Below are 23,658 nucleotides of genomic sequence, written 5' to 3' on the forward strand. Positions count from 1 at the left end.
AAATAAGGGTGTGCAAACTGGTCTCTGGCCTTTTCCACCAGAGGGGACTTGTGGGGCTGAATAAAACGGGCTTCTTTGCTGGCATCTGTGATTATTTTGAAAAACATGTTCAGTAATGCCTTGATCAACTCCATTTTTTCCCCCATAGGTATCAAATACAAGATCTGTATAACCTATATAGATCATAACCCAGGCTGCCTACAGTGAGTAGGTGTAGAAGTATGACCAGTGATGACCAGCATGATTTCACAGATTTATTTGTCCTTATGGTGTAGCTATGTGGAAATCTAAAACAGCAGCACTATAACATCCCAACATTAAAAAAATCTGCTTAAATAAAGCCAGGAAGTCACCCACTATGTGCAGAAGTGGATGCAGCCAAATACATCACATCGGTGATGGAGGGTAACAAAGAGAGGCATCATTAAAAGCTTCAGTAAGGGAGAGCTATAAAAAAGCAATTTAAATCCAGGCTGGTTAAAGACTGAACAGCAGTATCCAGAATTTGAATATCCATTTCTTTATATTGCGGGTGGGTGGAAGTGGTTATCGCAAATGAGAGGATGAAGGAACAAGGACATGGTACAGTGAGCTGGCTCAAAGTGATGGATGCCCCAGGAAGGGTTACAATAACAAGATAACTAGTCTTTGACCCTACATCTGAAATGCTTATTGCACTCATAAATAAAAGTACCGAAAGAGATCTACAGGAAAAGATCCTTGGGGGCATAAGAGCCTTAGACTTGATACATGCCTTCAGACCCACTGACCCTACGGGGCAGGTTACCTGGTGAGAGGTTGTTGTTGACCATCTTCATCCCACTCTGGAGAAAAGATATGAATGCAGAGCTGGATAACAGTAACCTTTTTTATTACATCTGTCCAGGTGCTCTCAGAAGTATGGCTGGGCAAAGGGGAGCATCACTTCTATGCCTCTGCTCCCATCTGAGAAGTGAGAATAGCAGCCCTTTCTGCTATGTAGGAGGGCTGTCAATGTAAATATATTAAACTCTACAATGTCTTGAGATAATAATATCAGTTTTGGTATGCAAGTGCCTCCAACAAATCTTGTGTGCAAGTGCCAAGTGGCTGAGAACACAACTTTTGGCACAGTGAAACTGCTTAAAGGGAAGCTTAGTTTGATTTCAAAGGGTTTCTCGGGATAATCATTCTGAGAAAAAAAAAAAAAAAAAAGGAAACAATGTCACGAAAAAGCCATTAAAGAAGAGAAGCAAAGTGTTCAGATGATTTCTCCTGGTCTGGCTTTCCAGATTCGAGAACACACACCAGTTCATCTGTGGAACTTTGTTGGTCTGGCAGTGACTGTTCATTACCCTGCAGCACAAATCACTGCTGCAGGGGCTTCTTCAGGACATAGTCCTTTGTAACCATAGAATCACAGAATAGTTTGGGTTGGATAGGACCTTAAAAATCATCTGGTTCCAGATGGACAGGGACACCTTCCACTAGACTAGTTTGCCTGGGGCCCCAGTCGATCTGACCTATAATACCTACAGGGATGGGGCATCCACAGCTTCTCTGGGCAACCTGTGCCAGTGCCTCACCACTCTCTAAGTGATGAATTTCTTTGTTGTAACTAATCTAAATCTGCTCTCCTTTAATTCAGAGCGATTACCCTTTGTTGTATCAGGGTGCACCTTATTAAAGAGTATCTTCCCATCTTTCTTGTAAACCCCCTTTAAGTATTGGAGAGCTTTAAATATTTAAGAGCTTTCTGGCTCTGACACAACTCAAATTTCAGCCTGTCTGTCTCACCACTGCCATGAACATAGTTTTAGAAGCATCTTACAGCCCTTATGCAGCCAGACTCACTTGTGCTGATGGAGTCTTTCCCAACTGCAGGACAAGGGAAGCAGAAAAAAGGAAAGGGAAACTATTATCAGCACCAGAATTGACTCTGAATTCAAGACACCCTCAGTCACACGTGCACCATGCCAACATGGCTATTAGTGCAAGATTTCTTTCTTGCTGTTTGCTGTTGACATCCTCTTGGCAATAAATTATTGTCATGCCTCTGGGCCCTGGCCCTGTTGAATTGCTATTTGCAAAGCAAAGGAAATGTGTAGTGTTTTTTTCTTCTATTTAGACTTTGAATGTATAAAATGGTTTCTTTTCAGTCTGAAAAGTGCCCTTTAGAATGTGGATGTTAACATTGCTTTTGGAAAACATATTTTATTTCTAAGTAGTTACTTCTCATGTCATGGTCTATTTTAAAGAATGCAAAATTATTTATGTTTCTCAGAGAAATTCATAACGTAAAAGGTGTCCTACTTTCCTTCATCTTGAATCCTCACTTGGTAGATAGTATCACACTGAGGTGCAGTTCTGTCTTCTCAGTAAACCTGTAAAAAATCCCAAAGCCATCACCTTGCAAAATGTACTGGGCCAGACAGATGGAAAGCAGATGCAGTTGCTTGTAACATTTTACTTTTCACGATGTTTTTAGAGTTTATTTTGAAAATTCAAACAGTTAATGGATAATCAATGTTTTGATAGAGATATCCTGGTTTAGACTCAAAGAATCAGTAGCTAAATTAGGCATAATCAGACTTGTCCAAAGTTCTTTTGTTGGGTATTTTGTTTACCATTGCATTTGCATTCTGACTGTGTGATGGATTTGCTTGTTCTTTGTGTCCCTCTGATATATATGACACATACAAGATTTCCCTCATAAGCCCCATGTCTTCATTACTTGTCCAGGCATGTGGGAGGTCTTTGTCTTGGCTCCTGCAGAGAGGCAGTGCCATGGTGTCAGCCATGACGGCATTCCAACTCGCCTTCTGTAGGTTAATTATCTGAAGGGCTGTTCTTGAAGGGTTGGACTCTTGCATTTGATTCACTCTCTGCAGTGAGCTGAAAATAGTTTGTATTTTTCACATAATCCTTAGCAACTTGAAAGCTGCCTTAAATTGAATTCTTCTTAATCTTTATCTAAAGAAAGGAAAAAAAAAAAAAAAAAAAAAAAAGAAAGCTTAATTCATTTATTCCTGAAGTTGCTAATATTAATTAACTGGGATTTTGATGGCTTTGTTTTCTTCAGCAGTTTTCTAAACATTTCACTTATCATTTCAATGAGTCCTTTAAAAGTCTAAGCCATAGTGAATAGCCATGTTTCTACAGTGCATATTATTAAGTCAAAACAATGTATGTAGAAGTGTATGTCCAAGAAGAAAGACTCACTGCCACATTCTCATTAATCACAGATTCAAAGAATCATACATTGTCAAGATTCGTAATATCCTGGGTACGATTTTGGCAAGAAAGCTGTTTATAGCCATGTCACAGTGTAGAAATAAATGAAAGCCATGTGGAGAATCATAGAATCATGAAATCATTAAGGTTAGGAAAGACCACTAGGATCATCTAGTCCAATCTTCAGCCCATCCCCGCTGTGCCCACTAACCATGTCCCTCAGTGTTACATCTGCATGTTTCTTGAACACCTTCAGGGACGGTCACTCTGCCTCCTCCCTGGGCAAGTCTTGGTGTAATTGCAAGTCAAATGTGCTGGTGTAGTTGCAAGATAGATACAGGACAGATACTACAGACCCCTCAGATCTAATAACTATGCCTGAAATTGATCTGGAGGACTGTGAATTCCAACTTTGGGTATTTTCAGGACTATTTTTAGCTGCATTTGCTTTGTTTCACTTTAAATCTGCTCCTTCTCAAATGACTTACAATTTGGAGAATTATGTAGCTGTGGTCAAAAAGATAGGTGAAAAACGTTGGTAGTAAATTCAGTCTGATAGTAATTGCTGTAGTAGGAAGTATCTCTCAAGTGAGCAGCACAAGTGGTCACACACACAGTGTGATGTAGAGGAGGGACCCTGTAAGTGCATAATGGTAGATTTTGCCCTTAAAAACTAGGAAATGGTTGTTTTGTAAGGCTGTTTTGTGACCATGATGATCCAGAACTTTCTACCTGTTTCAAGAAATGTTGCAATTATATTTTGAAACCCTGTAGACTCAGTGATTTCTGGCCTGATCTGTCTCCTGAGTTCAGTTGCATTGAGCAAGGGCTTGCCCCTCTTATCAAAACAGCATTAAGCCACGGACTGATGAAAATTAACAACCATCAAATCAGCTGGGAGCATTAGATAATCTCATTCAATAAGGAACGTCCTCCTACTTTTACTGTACAAACCAGATGCCTCAAAGGGATTTTCAAGGGCTGTGTGGAGGGGTTTGAAGCAAGGCAGAAGAGAAACAGTACTAGTGGGATGTGAATGGGTGTGAGCAACACAGATCTGCTTTTCATCCCCCAGATTTGGAGCTATCAGCTATCTTCTTGGGGCTTCCTCAGTTCTGTTCCTGAACCTCATGGAGTGCAGAAATGAAGTGTGCCCGTGCTCACATCCAGGGGTACAATAAGCTGCTGCTGTTGTTAACCAGAGAATTCTACTAACTTTGATAGGCCCCCTTCAATTGGTAACAGATTAAATTTAACCTCTGAACAGAGCAGTAAGAATTTGAAGCAATTTTAGCATTGCATGGGACAGTGAAATGCTTGTGATAAGCTAAGGGATTACAAAAATTTGGCAAACAGGATTGCCAGATTTCATATCTAGATAAAACCTATATAAGCAGCAATCAACCTGATACACACAGTAAAGAATTTTGCATGGTCATTCAGGCTGGATTGGTTTGCTAAACAAAGAGGGTAAGGGGCTCATTTTGACTCTTGGGCCCAGAGGTAAGGACCGGCTTGCCCCTGCTCAGCTTATTACCAGCCTGCATCTCAGCTACAAGGATGTCACAGAGCATTGCCCCCTGGCTCCCTCTAGTTATCAGACTGTGCTGTGGTGGTTCTCACATTTGATCATTACACCATTTGGCTTTTTTTGGTTCAGAGTGTCTCAAAGGATACGAAGAACTATGGTTTAGTCCTCCATGATGGTGCTTTGGTAGAGTGACGTGGAGGATGTGAGTTTGACCAGTTTGATTCCCTTCCAGTTTGGGAAGCTGGCAGGTGCTGGAGAGAGCTTTTGTTGCAGTGATCCAGGAGGGCAATAAGAGGGGATCCATGGACCTCAGGCATTCAGTGCTTCATAAAACCATAGAATTATAGACAGCTTGGGTTGGAAAGGACATTAAAACCCATCCAGTTCCAAGCCCCTGACATGGGCTAGTTGCCACCCATCAGGTCAGGCTGCCCAGGGCCCCATCTAACTGAGCCTCAAAAGGCTCCAGGGATGGGGCATCCACAGCTTCTCTGGGAAACTTCTGTGTTTGCCATCCCAGCCAATGTCAGGATTGGGGTGTTGAGGCTCGTCTTGTTGTCTCCCATCCCAGACGCAGGCCTACTTGCTACCCTAGCACAGCAAAGGCCATAGCTGATCCCAAGTTAAGTGCAGCAGCTGGTGGGTAGGAGTCAGTGCTAAGGCAGCATTGTGTGCTTCCCTGGTGGTGTGAAGAGCTGCTTGGCACCGAGGGAGGAGAGGAGGGTGTATGTTGGGAGGAAACTGTCACGGATCTGCCTCTCATTGCTGCTCACAGTCCTACACTGGCTGAGTCAGAGCTGGCGGGAAAGGCGAGACATGAGGGCGGGCTCTGGGGAAAGTCCACACTCACATCAAAAAAAGGGTTTACACGGAGGAGAAAACCAGCAGGACCTTCTCTGCAATCTAAGAACCAAAAAGCCAAAGGACTGCCCAATGTTATAGAATGGACAGGGATGAGGAGAACTATTCAGAGCTTCCTTTGCAATCTGTATTCCCTGGTTAACTGTGCACACTGGTTGCATATTAAAAGGCCATCCTTCTATGGGGACTGTGTCTTTTGCACCACTGGTCCCATCCTGCTGTGGTAGAGAATAATGGCTCCCATTCTGGAAGGCTCCTCAGGAGCAGGAGATAGTTGGTCTTGTGTAATGAAGTCTGATTTTCAAGGTGAGCAGGCTTTGTGTGCACCCTTCGTGTTGGTTGTCACTAGTGGGTGGCAATCACCATCACGTGGGCTTTGATGGGTAGGTGTTGCTGGACTGTCTCAAACCTCTGGAAATCAAGAATTTGTCAACATTGTTGGCTCTGGGTGACCCTACTGTGGTGTTCCAGTACTTGAAGGGAGCTCACAAGCAGGAGAGGAATCAATGTTTTACACAGTCTGATAACGACAGGATAAGGAGGAATGGCTTTAAACTAAAAGAGCAGAGATTTGGATTAGATGTTAGGAAAAAAAATAGTTTACTCAGAGGATGGTGAGACACCGATACAGGCTGCCCAGAAAAGCTGTGGATGCCTTATCCTTAGAAGTGCTCAAGGCCAGGTTGGATGGGCCCTGGGCAGCCTGATCTGGAGGGTGGAAACCCTGACCATAGCAGAAGGTTGGAGCTCAATGATTTTTAAGGTCCTTTCCAGCCTAAACCATTCTATGAGTCTATGAAAAGTGCAGAGTAGTGAGATATTCACCACAGCATCCAGTGAGTTTCCCTTCCTCCTTTCTCTTGTGCTCTCATATCATAGACTCAGCAGCATTCACGTTGCCATACCAGCACTTACAAACAATGTTCTGATCAAAAGCACTTTTGCTAAGTTCTCCTGGAGCTGCTTAAAGTGTTTTATATTGTTCTTAGTTCAGATATGCAGAGCTAAGCATGGTGAGCTTTGAAATCAAGTTTATGTTAAGCAATAATCCAGAGAAGAATTAGCAAGGACTTCAAAGTCAAATTAGCCAAGATAACATGTCAAGCCATTGAATTTCAGTTTAACAGCATGCCAAAATATCTCAAGATGTCTCTTATGAGGTATTTCATTGTTACTTACAATTTCAGTAGTAGGAAAGCGAATAAAAATAAGACTGCATCATTCTGGTATTTTTTGATTCACTGTCTGAAAAATTCAAGATGTTTGAAAAGGTATTTAATTGTACATTTAGACTTCTACAGGCATTTATTTTACTGTGCAGTTTGAAAGCGATTCAGTTAAGCAATTAAAGGCTAAACGAAATTGTCACACACAAAAGACGATATTTGCATATGTTACTTACAGCATCCATTTCAAGCTGATTTCCAAGAGTGAAACAGGAGTTGTTCTGTTCTTTCCCCACATCTTTCCTAATAATTTTTGAAATATTCGTCAATTTGATGCGTATTTGATGGGAGAGTAGAGTTCTTGTGTATAAATAGATCCCATTGAGTCTTGTGAAGGTATCTTCCTGGTAAGGAGAGCCTGTAAATGCCTCCAAAAGAAGGAAATGCATATTCTTGTGAGTTTTGAAAGTGATAGTATGTACCCCATAAACAGCTCAGTATTTCCCTGTGGCTGAAGCAGAGAGGTGTTTCCTTTTCTAAGTATAGAGTGGCTATTTTGAGGGCTTGACAGGGGAATGTGGAGTTTCATGCATCACCCACGATGTTTGAAAAAGCATTAGGATATTGAGACTATCTATGACAAGAAGTACAGAAATGATTTAAGAGGCTGGCAGAAATGCCAGGGAAGAGTTTAAAAGAGCTTGAAACTTTAGTTTGACCGAATGATGATTAATAAGGGATATGTAAAGCATGGTATCTAATGAGTACAGACTGATAGAAGAGAGTAATCGGCTGCAGTTGGGAACGTGGGACAGACCATTTGAGATTACTCATTCTGACTGCAGGTTTTAAAGATCAGTTCTGGAGATCTGCTAACTTGCTTCAGGAAGTACAACTCTTTTTAAACCTCCCTTTTTCTGGAGAGGGACATCAGGAAGCAGCCAGTATTGGATAAACTATGGTCTGGAAGGACATTTGGGTTCAAAGCTTATGTGTGCATGTGGAATATTGCTCAAAACCATTGAAGCCACTGTGAACAAAATTTCCATATGCTGGGTGAGCTATGAATCAGGCTCTTGCTAAAGTGGGGAGAAAGAGGGATCCATTTTTTTTCAGGAAAAAGCAAATACCGTCTGCAGAAACTTATGTTCAGCAAGAGATTCCAAAGAAAACCTTGGAGTTCATCTTTAATGTGACATTCAATTATGGTAATTTTAACATATACCTTTGGATTCTAAAAGAGAGTGGCATGTGGTCCATAAACAGCTCCATGTTTCTGTAGAAAAGAGAGGTGTGTGACGTTGGTATGAGTGGTGGGGTTTCCACATACCCTCGGAAGGAGGAGGAGGAGATCCTCACATGGTTATGTTGTAGCACTGGTGATTCCAACAGTGGCTTACAGAAGAAGAGAAGAATTTCAGAAGGATCTCTTTTGGTACAAGACCCTAAGGAAAAGACACCTGCCTCAGGAACGTCCAATCTGAGGTTTCTGTGGTGTTACTCACTTTGGGACATATGTCTCAGAGAAGGTAGCAATGCAATGAATGCAAGGGAAGAATGAAAGACAAGGAAATTTTTATGATGAGTGCCAGGAAACTATTTATTAGCATTTTTAAGCCATTAAAGGTAATGGGTTTAAGTTACACTAGGGAGGTTCAGGTTGGATATTAGGAAACATTTCTTCTCAGAAGGGGCCGTGAATTGTTGGCACAGGTTGCCCATGGAGGTGATGGAGTCACCATCCCTGGAGGTGTTCAAGAGCTGTGGAGATGTGGCACTGAGGGCAGTGGTTAGTGGGCATGGTGGGGATGGGTGACTGGATGATCTTAGTGGTCCTTTCCAACCTTAATGATTCTGTGGTTTTATGAAACACTTTCCTAATAGTTGAAGTTACCCTCTGAATGAAGTGTGAACCGATCTGTCACTCAAAGCTGAACACAACGAGAAGTTGGGAGCAATCCTGCTCCCAATCAGTCAAAAGATAGATGGATAAAATGATTCAGAAGCTTTTTCCATATTTCAGTCTTCTGCAGTTTGAAATTGCTTCTAGTGCCAAGAAAATCAGAACAGAAACCGGCAATACTGCAGAAGCATTGGGAATGGTCACGCTTGATCAGTGAAGGGCCTTATAATGAATTCACTCCTAAACGTTTGCAGAGTACATTCTGTATTTTAGTGAGGGAAAACGGGGCTTGGATTGATTCTTCTCTGAAGATTGAGAATTTCTGTGTAATGTTTATCTTCCAGTTTTGCCACATTTTATAAACACTTTAGTTCTGTTTTCTTTTCAAATAGGAAAACTCATGCTGTAAAAGAAAGTTCTTAAGAGATTTAATTTGAATAAAGAAACTACTTATGTGCAAATGTGAATATAAATTTAAAAGAAGAGGAAAACTAAAAAAAAACCCTCTAGAGGTTATTACATCAATCTCAAACTTAATAAGCTGGAAGAGAATGCATTTTAGGTTTTATATTAACCTTCTTCAGATTAAGTACCATTTTTCCTTGCAATTCAGTTTCCATCTCATTAATTTATTAATAATTAAACACTTGAAAAATAAAAGGTCTATTATTTCTCAAGTTATGTCCACCTATAGATTTCTAATTAACCAGCCTCAGAGCATGGAGAAGCCATTCCTCCAGTGACTGCTGCTACAACCAGCAAATTTTAGTCACAGAAATAAAATGTAATTCTTTTTCTGTGCCAGAACAGAGACCAGATGCCAACAGAGACTGTTCTGAGGATAGAGGCTGTGTGTGAGGTGGGAGCCTGGTGTCGTGGTCCCGGGTATGGGTGTAGGTGTGTTTTGGCTGGTGGGGCAATGCATCCCATCCTATGTAGGCTGGACAACATGAGTGCACGGATAAGGAAGGATCTGTCTGTACTCCTAGCTGTGTTAGTGGGGATGCTGTGGTACACAGCTTGGTGAGAAATGGCATGAGTACATTGCCCTGGAGCTTTGTAGATAAACAGCAGAAAGAAACTTTATCCAAATAAATAATCCCCTCTGCAGGGATTTGAGAATCAAGTGCTCAAATTATAGCTGCTGACATGCCAGGTGCCTCCAACTCCAGGGATCTCAGTCTGCAGAAAATATCCCTAGAACCTCTTTCCAGATTGATCAATATGCTCCTTCAGAGTCATTTAAAAATATGTATATATATATTTCCTGGTTACTAACTGACGAGACAGCTGTGTATACAGAAGGAAACTGCAAGCACTCCTTGGAGCTCTCGAGCTCTGCTTGCTAGTGTGGTGCTGAGGCTCCTCCTGGGGGGATCGCGGAGAAATACAAATGATGAAAGTACTGGAAACATGTAGAAAGACTGGAGGAGGGATGCTGACTGATGAGGGATGAAAGTCTTAGCAGTGAATCGTACAGTAAACCACTATCTGTCCTCCTCTTGCTACAGAACATCAGAGGTTGTGTTTCTGAGCTCCCCCTCTGCATTTGTTGCTGGAAGTGGTGGCACCTATTCCAGCTGAAATCAGAAACCTGTGGGATTTTCCTTTAGGGAAACCCAGGCAGGTTAATTATGCTGTTTAAGCTCTAGGAAAGCCCTGACATCCCAGGGTTCAGCTTTTGCCACCTTCCAGAAAGTTGTACAGCATCATTCTGCTGAGGCACCAGTGTGATTCCTGTTGCTTGTTCTGGGAATGCCATTCTACAATGAAGGATGTACTGTCTAGCTACCAGCTTTCCCCACTCGTAGTTACCACACCTCCATTGTCTGAGGGAAGTCTTTCACAAGTGCAGTGAAGCAAAACTGGCTCTTCTCCCCCCAAAAAACTCCATATTGCATGTGGCCTCTGCACAAAAGCATAGAATGGGAAGGGACCTCAAGGATCAGCTAATTCCAACCCCACTGCTGAGGGCAGGATCGCCTATCACTAGATCAAGCACCAGGTCAGGCTGCCCAGGTCCCCATCCAACCTGGCCTTGGGAACCACTAGGGACAGAGCACATTCCCTGTACTGGATAGAGATGAATGAGTTTAAGTAGGGAGCAAAAACATTATGTGCTGGAGGTGGGATGGAGTGAGAACATGGAATCTGATCCTTCCTGATCTTCTGTTTGAGAGGTTCAGATTCTGGAATAAAATCTGAAAGAAAAACAAACAAACAAACCTAACAATGTATGAAATCTGTGGATGGATGGAGAGATAAGGGTCAAATGCGAAGAGGGACTTGGACATCCAGAACTGTGCTTAGCTGAAGTGCAAACAGTGAAATCCAAAGCTACCATGGTGATGACTTTCATTCTTTAGGGAGCTCTTTTCAAACCCCTGCCCCCAGAGGTGGTGCCAGACTGCTACCTCCTCTCTTTCCATAGCAGCTTCCAGATAGGACTCAACCAGTGGGTGCCGATACTTTGATTCCCTCCTAGAAGAAATTACAGGGAAATGCCTCAGCCAGCTGGAATGGCTTACTGCAGAATCTGCTTTTTCCTTCCTTCCTTCTTTCCTTCCTTCCCTTCTTCCTTCCTTCCTTCCTTCCTTCCTTCCTTCCTTCCTTCCTTCCTTCCTTCCTTCCTTCCTTCCTTCCTTCCTTCCTTCCTTCCTTCCTTCTTTCCTATTTTTCTCTTTCTAAATTTCATAAAGTCCTGGGGAAAGATGTTGAAGTTTCCTTCAAAACAAAACCTACTGATTACACAGAAATGCAGTATAAATTTACTTAACGCACTGCTTTTCTTTTTCTATCACAGAGGGATTTTTTGTGAAATCTTTTAAAAGATTCATCGTTTCAAAAAAAGTCAGAAAGTAAACACATTGTGTTTTTTTTGTTTGGTTAGTTGGTTGGTTGTTTTTTGGGAGAGGTCACATTTACAGAGTGGGAAAATCTTATCTGAAATTTTGCACACTTAGATTTTATTTTCATACATCTTATGATGCTCAGTTTCTCTGTATTTATGCTGTGGGATGGCCAGCTTAGCTCAGAATCAGAGGAAGTCAAGAGCCCAAGATATGAATTTTAATTAGAAGGCAATCAAACCACCAGGTGGCTCCCTGATGTCTTAAATCTCCACTTGGGTGCAATAAATCTATTTTTCTTGAAAACGGTGCTAAATTTTAAACAATGCCTCAAAGCAAAAGCATGAAGTAATTTTGTATAGTTGTGAGAATAATTTGTACACTGGTGTGTTTTATTTGTTTAATATAAAGCATTAATTGCTGAACCATCTATCAATTTTGCAGTGTGTCTCATGATCTCTTCTCAGCATGGCTTTTGCTTAAAAATATTTTTAATGCTTGAATTTCTTTGTACCTGATGAAAGAAAATAAGCACCAAAAAAAAAAAAAAAAAAAGAAAAAAAAAAAGAATTCTTTGTGAATCTCAGATTTGGTACTGTGATACTGTGCCACTCCTGAGAGCAGTGGTGTTTGGGTCTGAACCACTTGCTGTATGTTTTATAGGTTCCCCTTAGACCTGCAGAGCACTGGGACCACAGTTTTCTCCCATGTTCTATCTTCTGCCTGAGGACCATAGGGCCAAATTCAAAGCCTGTTTGAAGATAGGGGAGCCAGTGCCTGTTTTCTGCATCCAGACCTCATCAATCTCACTGCTGTTTTCAACATGCATAAGAAAATCTGCTATCTCACCATGAGTTGGTGGCTCACGTGCCAGCATGGTCCATGTGCTGGGAGAACTGTGTCCTCCTGCCCCAGAGCTGCTGCCCTGCAGGGCTACATCTGCTGCCACAGGAGGGGACAGCCTAAACCACGTCTGACTGTCAGCAGTGGGTTCAGTTGTCGTATCTAGCTTGGCAGCTTCCTCCAAGTTTCTAAATGATCTACATTTTTGTGCCTATAAATAACAACAGCAGCAAAAATTGGTGAGTGTTTTAGTGCCATCTGCCTCTAGAGCGAGCCCAGTCTTGTGATCTAAACCGTCCAGCAGGGCAGCTCTTTAGCCACGTGTTCTTTTGCACACTGCCTGTATATTGCATTGTAGCTTGACCTTCTGCCTTGTGCTGCTTGGCTTTCTGGTGTCAGGGTGGCCAAGAGAGGTGCTGTAGGTTATGTCTTGGAGAGTCCTGCACTGCAGGGATGATCAATTGCAGCTGCAATGCCATAACTCCTTTAATATCACTTGGTCAGGTGTCTACAATGTCTGAATGAGACATGCATGCCATCAAAAGACACATCGGATTGTTACAGAGCAGGTGACTCAGTTCCTGGAATCTCCTGTATGTGACCCTAGGGAAATGGGAGCACTGCTCTTGCAAGCAGAGATGTTTTAGAGTATGTTAATTATTCTACTGCAGTGCTATCCATCCATACAGATAGAATCATAGAATCATTAAGGTTGGAAAAGATCAATAAGATCACTTATTCCAACCGTCAATCCATCCCCACCACGCCCACTAACCACGTCCCTCAGTGCCACATCTGCCCTTTTTTTGAACAATTCCAGGGATGGTGACTCCACCACCTCCTTGGGCAGCCTGTGCCAATGCCTCACCACTCTTTCTGTGAAGAAAATATTCCTAATATCCAACCTGAACTTCCCCCGGCACAACTTAAGGCCACTGCCTCTCGTACTATCACTAACCTGGGAGAAGAGGGCAACACCCTCACCACAACCTCCTTCAGGCAGTTGTACAGAGCAATAAGGTCTCCCCTGAGCCTCCTCTTCTCCATACTGACCAATCCCAGTTCCCTCAGCCACTCCACCTAAGACTCCAGTCCCTGCACCAGCCTGAATCCAGAGACATCAGTGTGCACAGGATGCGCTACTTGATTTACATGTTATTTCTTCTGGCTAACCTAGAGGAACTGAACCACGGGAAATAATCCTATTAATGCAGTGTATAATACTGGCATATGGCTTTGTATCTCCCTAAGGGCCTTGGTCAGTTGCGCAAGTCAAGTTCAGGTGGTTTTGTGCCTGATGATTCTGTGTTGGGAGCACTGGGACATCAGATGTGTCCTTGGGTGTTGGGCACCTTCAGCATTCAGATGCTGACCCCGATCGTGAGAGCAGCACAACGATAACTACTGTAAAAAAGGACCTGAATCATAAAAACGTCGACTCCGCTTTCCCAAGAAGTAGTTTATTTTAACTGGGTGTTGTACAGAGGTGCTTTTACATACTGGCATGGCAGTTTAACAAAAAGCACTTTAACAAGGGGTTCAGACTGGTGTATAACAGCCACGAGGCCAGGGGGAAACATTTGGCAATTCTGTTTTCCTAACCTCCAGAGAACACACCAGAAAGATTCCTCGTAATTGAACCCTTAAACTTTTAATGCAGTCCCTGGACCGATATGCATTTGCCACATGTTTTACTTAGCTGTTAAATGGTTGACTAAGGCCTTTCCCTGCCCTATTAGACTGAATTGATGACATTTTAATGTTGCACAGGGAATACCACAAGCAAATAGAAAACAGACATCTGTGACTCTGAGATGGGTCAGCCCTGGCATGGGGCTGTGCAGCCATAGCAGGGAGCAGCATAAATAACACTGTGAGAGCAGGAGAGCATTTGCAGCAGTGGCTTTGAATGTTCGTACCTAGTTATAACTTAGTATTTAAAGATTTTCTAAAAGCACTTTATAAATCATCAGCATGAAATCTATTTTCCACGCTTGTCTATAGCAAATGAATAAAAATGAATAGCTTCTTCCACCCCGTAAGTACACCTGGTTTCCTGCTGGAGGGGTGGATGCACTGTCTTTGCAAGACCAGCCTTGGCTTGGGGATTTCTGAGTAAGTGGAAGACATGGGATAAGATTACCATCTACTGAAAGCATAACAGGACAAACATATTTCTAAACAGAATGAATTTGGCTCCATGATAAGATGAAGGGAAGAACTGACATTCATTTTAATGGACTTTGTTACCGCTCCGTGACTTTAGCATCAATAATGCAGTGGCAATGCTGAGTAAGTGTTACAGCACTGGGGGAGTCTTGAGTTAGTTTCTGAGAAGTGGAACATTTTCAAATGGAGGTATGGAAAACACCCTGTGGTTTGGAGTGCTTTCCAGAAGCTGGAGACATTGGCTCGAAGCCCCCTTTCCTCCCTTCCAGCTGGACAGGGAATGGAGCTTGTGCCCCACATCCCAAGCGCTTCAGTTCTTGTGGTTAGCGGCATGGCAGGTCTTGACCTGCTGGGAGCAGAAGTACCTGGGTTATCTGAACCATGTGTGAGATGCCCCATTCCCCTTGAGGTGCCTAAGTCCCTTTTTAGACTCATCCTTCTGTGATTTACCCAAGGTCACACAAGAAGTCAATGGCACAGCAAAGCTAATAACCCAGGCCCCTGGTGTGGAGCTCTGATCTGGTTTAATGGTTGGCAACCCTGCTCACAGCAGTGGATTGGAACAAGTTGATTTTTGAGGTCTTTTCCAACCCAAGCCATTCGATAATTCTGTGATTCTTGCCTTGCCATGCTCTAGGGTTCATGTGGTAGCACGGTGGTCCTGTACATCTTGCACCTCCCTGCCCACAGAAGTAGAGGAGAAAAACTGTCAAGGGGTTGGACCAGATGAACTCAGAAGTCCTTTCCAGCATTAGCCATCCTGTGATTCTGTGGTGCTTTCTTAACAGGCAACTGGGAGATCAGCTGAGAGGTCAGATCATCTGATGGTGAATATTGGGCCTTTCAGCACTTTTTTTTAGTCTTTTCCTTCAGGCTAGCATGACAGCAGTTTATTGATTTGACTGCACCAGCTCATGGGGACACAGAACCTCCCTGGCACTGCCTGGGATGAATGTCCTGATTTTTGTTACCATTTCCTCAGCCTCAGAATTGCAGATAACAAGTTACACAGATACGTTTGCCCTCATACACATACATCATCACGCATGCTCCTAGGTGCAGGGAGGCAACTGTGGAAGAGGCTTTCCCTTGCACTATATGCATGTATAAAGCAAAGACTCTTTAAAAGCTAAAACAGCATCATTCATTCGCATTGGCTAAGTGCATTGGGTTTTTAGTCCCGTGATTCCTAGTCTAGTCTGTACAAGACAGTAAATGGAGTAGCTACTACAGATCAGCTTCTTATAGGTACACTTTGTGCCATATTGAGTAATTTTACTAATTGTGAATTAACTAACTGTGAATTTTATCACTACCATGCCTTGTCCTTCATAACCTCCCTCGTTGTTGGTAACACTGGCTGCAGACTTATTTCCTTGTCATGCCCCACATTAACTCCATTTGAGTGAAATACTCCATTGTTGTAATCAGTGCAACACCAGTGGCACCTCTGGGCCTGTTTTACTCAGTGTTTGTCCATTAACATGTCTGTTGCTGAATAGTGAACACTCACAATTGCTGTCCAGGACTCACAAGACCCACAGTTGCAGTCTCTGCTTCATTTTGTCTATTAGGCTTTGTAATGTGCTCTGACTACCATATTAGCAAAAAAAAAAAAAAAAAAACCCGTAAATATCTAGCTGTTCTCTCAGCTTCCTGGCATTCTCAGTCTGTATATATATCACACAGCCCTGGAGCACAGTGAGAGCTAGATTATTGTTTGGATTTCATTTGATCTAATGATTAGTTTAGTTTAGGCTTGGGACAGTGGAGGAACTTCTGATTTTAATTTTCACATTGGACTTGATCTAATCATTGATTTCGTTTTGGCTTGGGACAGAGGAGGAAATTTTTGATTTAGTTTTTGCAAAATTGTGCTTTATAATATATGCAAAAGATGCTAAGGAACTTGGATTGACAGTTAGGAGTATGACTACAGAATAGAAAAGGAAGATTAAGCCCTATTTTTTTAAATCACAGCTGAATACGTGAAATGATATGGTCATGTTGGCATTCAGCAAGAATGTCCAGTACATTATCAGATCTTACACTGGCCAAATGCAGTAGACAGGAAATAAATGCTAATGGCTTTCCTATGAAATGCCCTGAGCTGTTGTAGTGGCACTTCAAGTGCATAGAATCATAGAAACATTATGGTTGGAAAAGATCATCTAGCCCAACCATCAACCCATCTCTACCATGCCCACCTTAAACCATGTTTATGGTAAACCATCTGCCCTTGAATACCTCAAGGAATGACGACTCCACCACTTCACTAGGCAGCCTGTTCTAAATGTCACCACTGTTTCTGAGAGGAAATTTTTCCTTATGTCCAACCCAAAACTCTCCCAATTCAACTTAAGGGCATTACCTCTTGTCCTTTTGAAGCAGCTCAGTCCCCATTGGTACAATTGTTTGTGTCCCCACAGATGGGAAAAGATCCCAAGCTGCATGTATTGCCTTACACCTGGTCTGTGGCTGGATCTTGAAAAGATGGCCCAGGTACTTGCCGTATGGCAGAGAACGGGCATTGAACTGTTCTGTATTGGGCTTGGGGGTGCTGATGTGGTTCCTGCAGTTCCTACATCTGAGAGAAGCTGGTGCAGCTTTTTTTTTTTTTTTTTTTTTTTTTCATTTTTTCCATCAAAGCTTATTTTTTTTAATCAGTTACAGCTTAATTTCTTTCAACCATCAGATTTTACATCTTGCCACAAATTTACCTGTTGAAACGTATTAAGGAAATAAACAAAGTGATGATAAACACAAACTACTGAAACACTGAGCATGAAGTAAGGATTTGCTTATTGGCATTGATGTGCTTTCCTAGCTTAAAATAGAATTACTGTTGGGCTACTCATGTTGATTAATGAAGATTAGCCAGAGACTCTTGTTTTCTGTGTCAAGACAACTGTGAAGTGTTAGAATGGAGAGCAGCCTTGGAGCAATAATGTAGAAGCAGATATTTACAATCTCTCCCAAGGCCATGGGACCGTCCCAGTAAAAACCAGAACGCCTGGCAGCAGGCCAGCCCAAGTTGTTAAGAGGTGGAAGCAAATAGCTACCTTTAAAAATGACAGATATATAAAATCCTCTCTCTGTTGCTGGAGTCTTCATTGTTAGCACGAACATGTGTCTGTTTTCATTTGTATGATTAGATTCTTGGAATTCATCTCCATGATAAATTGATGATTTCCATTAGAAGCATCTTTATGGCCTGGACTAAATCAGTCAGCAGAAAGGCAATAATTGAAAAATTATTAAAATAAGCCCAAGGCACATTTGTTTTATGTAGAACACTCTGGAAACTTTCTCTTTTGTGTAGTGGGCTCCTACTTTATTTTCCAACAACTGCTTTTCCGACAGGAGTAGACTTTCAGAAGATAGTAAATTCAGCGATTGCACAGGATAAACACAATAAATTTGTGGGCTATGGCATCTGGTTTGGGTCAGCAGTGCTGAGGAGACAGAATGGACTCAGCAGGCACAGTATGTTGACAAGCTTGTAGAATCATTAAGGTTGGAAATATCACTAAGATCATCTAGTCCAACCATCAACGCATGCCTGTGATTGCTCTGGACCACTCAGTGCCTCATCTCATTCTTTTCTTGAAAACCTCCAGAGATGGTGACTCCACCTCTCTGGGCAGCCTGTTCCAATAATTGTCCTTCCTTCTCCATGCCCAGCTGTTTTCCCTTGGTGGTTTCCCAGAATTTTGAAGGCCATCCTTTCTGCTTGTTGGCCAGTTTTGCCTAAGGCTTTGTTAGCCATTGATGGCACTTCTTTTCTCCCACGTCCTGTGGGAGACACCACTGTCAGAGTCTCCTTAAGGAGCTCATCCCAGGGTGACTGAAGAGCAGAATCTCTTTTGATTATCTCCTTGATTTATCTCCTTGGTGGCACACATGACCAACTTGAGGGGGTTTTTTTTGTCAGACTGGGGTGATTTTTTTAAGTATATCAAGGAATTAGGACCAGTTGCTTTTTTTGTTGTTTGGTTGGTTGGTTTGTGAGAACACATCTCTTTTGTGCATCATAAATCATTTTTTGAGACTCTGAGAGAATATCTGAGCTGCCCACCCACCAATTGAACCACAATAAATTAGCAGGTCCTCCTGGCCCCTACTGTGCCTTATCTGTGCAAAGGGCACAGCTTGGAAATACAATTTTAGTGGGAGGAGGCAGCTGTCAAGCTGTGAATAAATATGGAGCTTATGAATTCAGTTTGGAATCTCACTCAGAACTGGAAAAATCCATTATCTCTTCTAGAAAATGGGGATATTTAGATTGTACAGTAGTGAGATAAACATTATGGGGTACAGTAAAGTGTAGGACTGAACAAATGATGTTCAGAAGAGAGTTGTAATTGCAGACATATATATTTTATTTAGGTTATACTCAGTGCATGTCTAAAATACAGATAGTACTGCTCTGTATCCTGTCCAGGAATGGCCAAAGCATTATTGATGCAGATGTAAGTGAAGATATTCAACATGGTATTGTAAATGTCCAAATTGTGGACCAGAACTGAGCATCACTGTATATACACTCTGCTTCTCAGCAGCACTTTGCAGAGGCTGTGAAGGCAGCTGGTGAATATCATTTTGGGACAGAAATATCAGAGAGGAGTAGGAATACCTAAAAAGAGTAATGTTGCTTTAATATGTGTAAAGAGCCTATAGTCCATCTTGAAAGAGATCCAATGACAGCACATCAGAAATTATCACTGGAAAGAAACTTAATGTAATTAGTCAGTGTGTGTAATTAACTGCTGGATAAAGCAGACAAGGGATTAATGGTATCTTCCAAGTCAAGCGTGGATACTCTGCTAAATGATAGTCTTTTGTCCAGCTGTCCAGCCAGAAGCTATGGATCTAAGGCAAAAATTGTACTCTTTGTTTTGTCTGAGTTCAGATTGGATTATCATAATGGCTTATAATCTATGAATCTGTCATATTTGATTTTAAATGAGTGAATCAAAAGACTCCCTTAATGTAGGTATGCACATTCAGGCCAAAGTTGACTGAATAATTCAATAATTAATTTGATGAGCACAAAAATGAGAACATGAATGATGTTTTATTGGGTCATACCAAAGATATATCTGTTCCAGGATTACTCCTCCAATGACAAAGGTTTCTGCCTTAAGTCTGCCACCTGCTAGTTCCACCAGGTCTGCCATTTCTTGTACGTGCTGTGAAATAATTCCTTAAATTTCTCTTTTTCATCTTCCATTCCTTTAATTGTTTGGTAGAGCTCAATCCTGTTTCCTCTGTCAACTCTTTGTGAATTTGTCCTATCTTTTCATGGAGAGGTAGGCTGGCGCCATGTTATTTCTTCTCTCTACTTTCCTAGTTTGACTGTGCTTTTCCTTGATGAGACGACCAAAGAGTCTTTAGGACTTTTTTTTCCCTAAAGATCATCAAGGTGAGGTTTGTGCAAATGGATACAGAGGCAGACATTTCTGTTTGTCACATCCTAGAGCGTGAACTCAGCGGCATCACACCATAGAAATTCCTCCTTTGCATTGGCTGAAGGAGCCAAGGTTGATAGCTCACTTACGGGTGTTTATTTGCAACACTGAGTGAGATGAAATTTGTCAGAACACTGAACACGTGGATATCGCAGGAAGAAATTATTTTCTACTTTACACTTAGTTTTCTTCCAAACTTGCTTTCTTGTGGTCACAGAGCATTTCAAGGATCTTCTTTCCTGATTTTTATTAATGTATATCCCAAAGTTGTGTGTGTACAATGGAAGGGGGTTGTCCTTGTATTACCTTTAGTTACTGACGGATTTCTTAACACTTCATTATAACCAACCAGAATCGTGCAGTTTTCTTTATCAATTCACTATGTAAGTTTCTTCACACTTTCTCAAAAGCTGAAAAGCAAGTTAATAAATTTTAATGTATATAAATGCAGTTTTAACAGTTTGATAAAATAATACCTATATAATTTTGTATTATGCTGGCCGTTTAGGCTTAATATATAGCTTCCTGTGTATTGTTTCTATTCACTGCTTGTAAAGTTAATTTTTGCAACAATACATCTTGATCATTTGACTGCTCTTCTTTGTTTCAAATCAGATTTTCCCCTGTTGTGCTCATCTAGAACAGTGGAACAACTCAGTCTATGTATCCAATAGAAAAACTAGGTAAAAATAGAATTTACATGAGATACAGGGGTAGAAGGGGCTTCAGAGCAACTTCTGCATTGTCAGTGTTATTTTAACATCATCTCTTTCCACAAATGATGTGTGCCTGCAAACTTACTTGTGAGAAAGAAAATTTCTGTGTGTTATTCAGAGAAAAGCTGGACTGCTTAAGCACTGACTGACAGTAGCTTTAGTATATTTTCTGTGGTCTTTTGTGGTATTTAGAGCAATTCTTCCTAATGCATTCATCTTATATTTCGTAATTGTTTACTGTACGCTGCATAATTTATGGAATCCATTTTCAGTTAGCTTGGTTCTCATTATTTTTAGGTCTGTTCCTCATAGTTAATGCTGGCAGGACATTGAGGTTGGTTTCCACTGGAAAACAAGTCAAAAGGAAAACAAACCCAACCTATTAGTGCTGAAACCTGACCTACTTTTAAATTGCTGTCAGGTGAGGAATATCCTCCAGATTTTTACCATTCATTTATTTTATGGAGAACTTGAGGAACATGACGGCAGTTAGGAAATACATTGTTCCAGACACTGGAAAACATATTTTGTGTGGTTTTTCTACAGAGCTCTACTCTTCTGTTTTCCAGAAGCAAAGTGAGAAAGACTGAGGCAACAAAATCACATACATGTAAATATATGCATACAACGAGCAGGGAGATTGTGCTTGGACTGATTTACTGACATCCTACATAAGGAAATACATGAAGCAAGGAGTAATTGCATCTTCAACACTGAATTTTTTGATTGATTTAATGCATACTGTGCACATTCTAACAAAATTTCTTTAAATGCCTTTTTTTACAGTGAATCTCATGGTGCGTCCGTTGTTTACAAGGATTCATAGAATTATAGTCATAGAATGGCTTGGGTTGGAAGAGACCTCAAAAATCATCTGGTTCCAACCCCCCTGTTGTATGACATCTAAGCACTGACTGATACATAGGGCACAGAGGGAAATCACCAATACCAAGCTTCAGTTTTGCCTTTTTATTAAATGCAAAGTGATGAAGAAAAGTGGCCTCAACAACCTATGGACATATCCATAGACCTTTTCTTAAATGGCAAGGAGCACACTCCATTGTAACCAAACTGCTAACACTGCCCCCATCTTCTGTCCTTCATAGAGGTTGCAGACCTCAAAGGAGTGGTAGTGATGTGAAAGTTTGCTACAGTATTCCTTAGGATTAAATAATGCAGGAGTTTATCAATTCAGGTTGCTTTGCTACAGGTACGTGCTTCATAAACAGCAGTGGCAGCTGCTGACACATAGAGGGCTGCTGTAAACTGTTGTTCAGTAAGATTTAATCACAGGAGTCTTAAAAACCTGGGGTCCTTTGTCATTTGCCTACTCTTAGTGCTGTCCCACACATCACCACTGATGGAGTTGGGAAAATTTTGAATTCAGCATTGAGTACTTGACTGCAGAATAAAATTTTGACTAACACAAGATAGCAGTGACCTCAAAAAATCATGGAGTTTAAAAGAGCTCCAAAGTAGGGATTCTATGAAGGAAAATCTTGACTCCAAAGATTTTAAATGCCAAATAACACTACATCCCTAAGCAAATCTGAGCTGAGCTTTCCAGGGACTTACGGACTTGCCCCAGTGGAAACAGAAGTCTGTTCTCCAAAGTACAACCTTACTACAGCTGCTCAGCAAGTGTCATATAGCACTTCTAATGCACGCACACAAAAAAATTTTGAACAGCTTGATTCTGAAAGCTCACAAATCACTTCTACCCAAAGTTTTCTGCAAAAGAATCTAAGGTTAGGGAGAATCCTGTGCCACTGTCCCACCAGTGTTCACAGGTGATTGCTGGTAGGCACTGTTGGACGCAATGATGTGCTGGGTCATATCCTGAACAGTGCAGGGAAAATATATGGGCAAGTGTTGGTGCAGGCACTACCTCTGGTATAGTGTATTCACCGCTGTAAAAGTGATGAAGAGCTGAAGCCATCTGCCCTCCAGAATAAACTCCACAGCAATGTTGTTTTGAATCGTGCTGTCAAAGGAGAGCATGTCAGCACTCATCCATCCCTTTCTACCATGTGCAGACAAGAATATTCTGGAAAAATAAGCTAAAACCAATCCTACATCCTTTCTTTGGTGGCCTTAGAGCACATATTTATGTTAGTATCAGATTTTAAGGGGAATGATTCGAAGCTACACTTAGGAAAAGTCCATGCATCAGTCAAGCTGAACATTTTATGATGTGCTGCAAATGTGAAAGCTGGTGCAGTTTTCTGAGATATATGCTGAATAATGCAAGTTTCTGCAGGACAGAGTATTTCTTCAGTAATATATGCCCTTGACTGATTGACACCATAGGATATGGCCTCAAGGAGCATTTTAATTACATACTTACATTTGCAAGAGGTCAAGTTGAATAACCATAATGTTCCTTCCTGGGTCTAAAATCTATTAATCTGTTTACTCTTTTTCTTTTTATGCATTACATCGTTTGAACAATGAGATGAGGGCAGCCAATTTCTCCTTCCTTTCAAATGGTGAAATAGAAGAGTTTGCTTTCTGGTTCTCATGCATTTTCACAATGCAGAGGAAGTTTAAAGCCAAACAGAAAACCCCTCCATTAAAAGCAAAATAATTTTTAAAAATGGAAATATTTGTATTAATAAGAATTCCTTCATTAGAGAAAACTAATACTCAAAGGCAGAACTTCCTAGAAACATTTCTTCGGTCTTTCTTATCTCATCTCACACTCCCAGCTTCATGCCCAGGGGCTGAGGTATGTGCTTTTCCTGACTTATATTGTAGGAAGCTGTGAATGTTTAACTTCTGACCAGTAAGCTATTCACTGTTGTTGGGTAATGCTCATATTTTACTTATTTTTCATATTGACCTCAGATCCCTCTTGCTCCTAAATTCAGAGATCATCCTTCTTACATTCACATCCCTGATCTGCATTTATAACCTATGCTGGTGAGTCCCTAGGA

General features: G+C 41.4%; 1 protein-coding gene and 1 long non-coding RNA gene across 2 annotated transcripts in view; one reads left to right on the plus strand and one right to left on the minus strand.

The window, feature by feature from the left end:
• Positions 1-23,658, plus strand: part of CAMK1D (calcium/calmodulin dependent protein kinase ID) — a 218,254-nt gene that overhangs the window by 143,584 nt on the left and 51,012 nt on the right. The window lies entirely within an intron of this gene.
• LOC104913135 (uncharacterized) lies at positions 1,322-7,303 on the minus strand. Its single transcript, XR_795152.4, has 3 exons — positions 7,008-7,303; positions 6,785-6,850; positions 1,322-2,952 (listed from the first exon to the last, which is right to left on the minus strand). It is a non-coding gene; the product is annotated as an uncharacterized LOC104913135 (long non-coding RNA).

Source organism: Meleagris gallopavo, chromosome 1 (genome assembly GCF_905368555.1).
Source record: "Meleagris gallopavo chromosome 1, MGAL_WU_HG_1.1, whole genome shotgun sequence".
Lineage (NCBI taxonomy): Eukaryota > Metazoa > Chordata > Aves > Galliformes > Phasianidae > Meleagris > Meleagris gallopavo.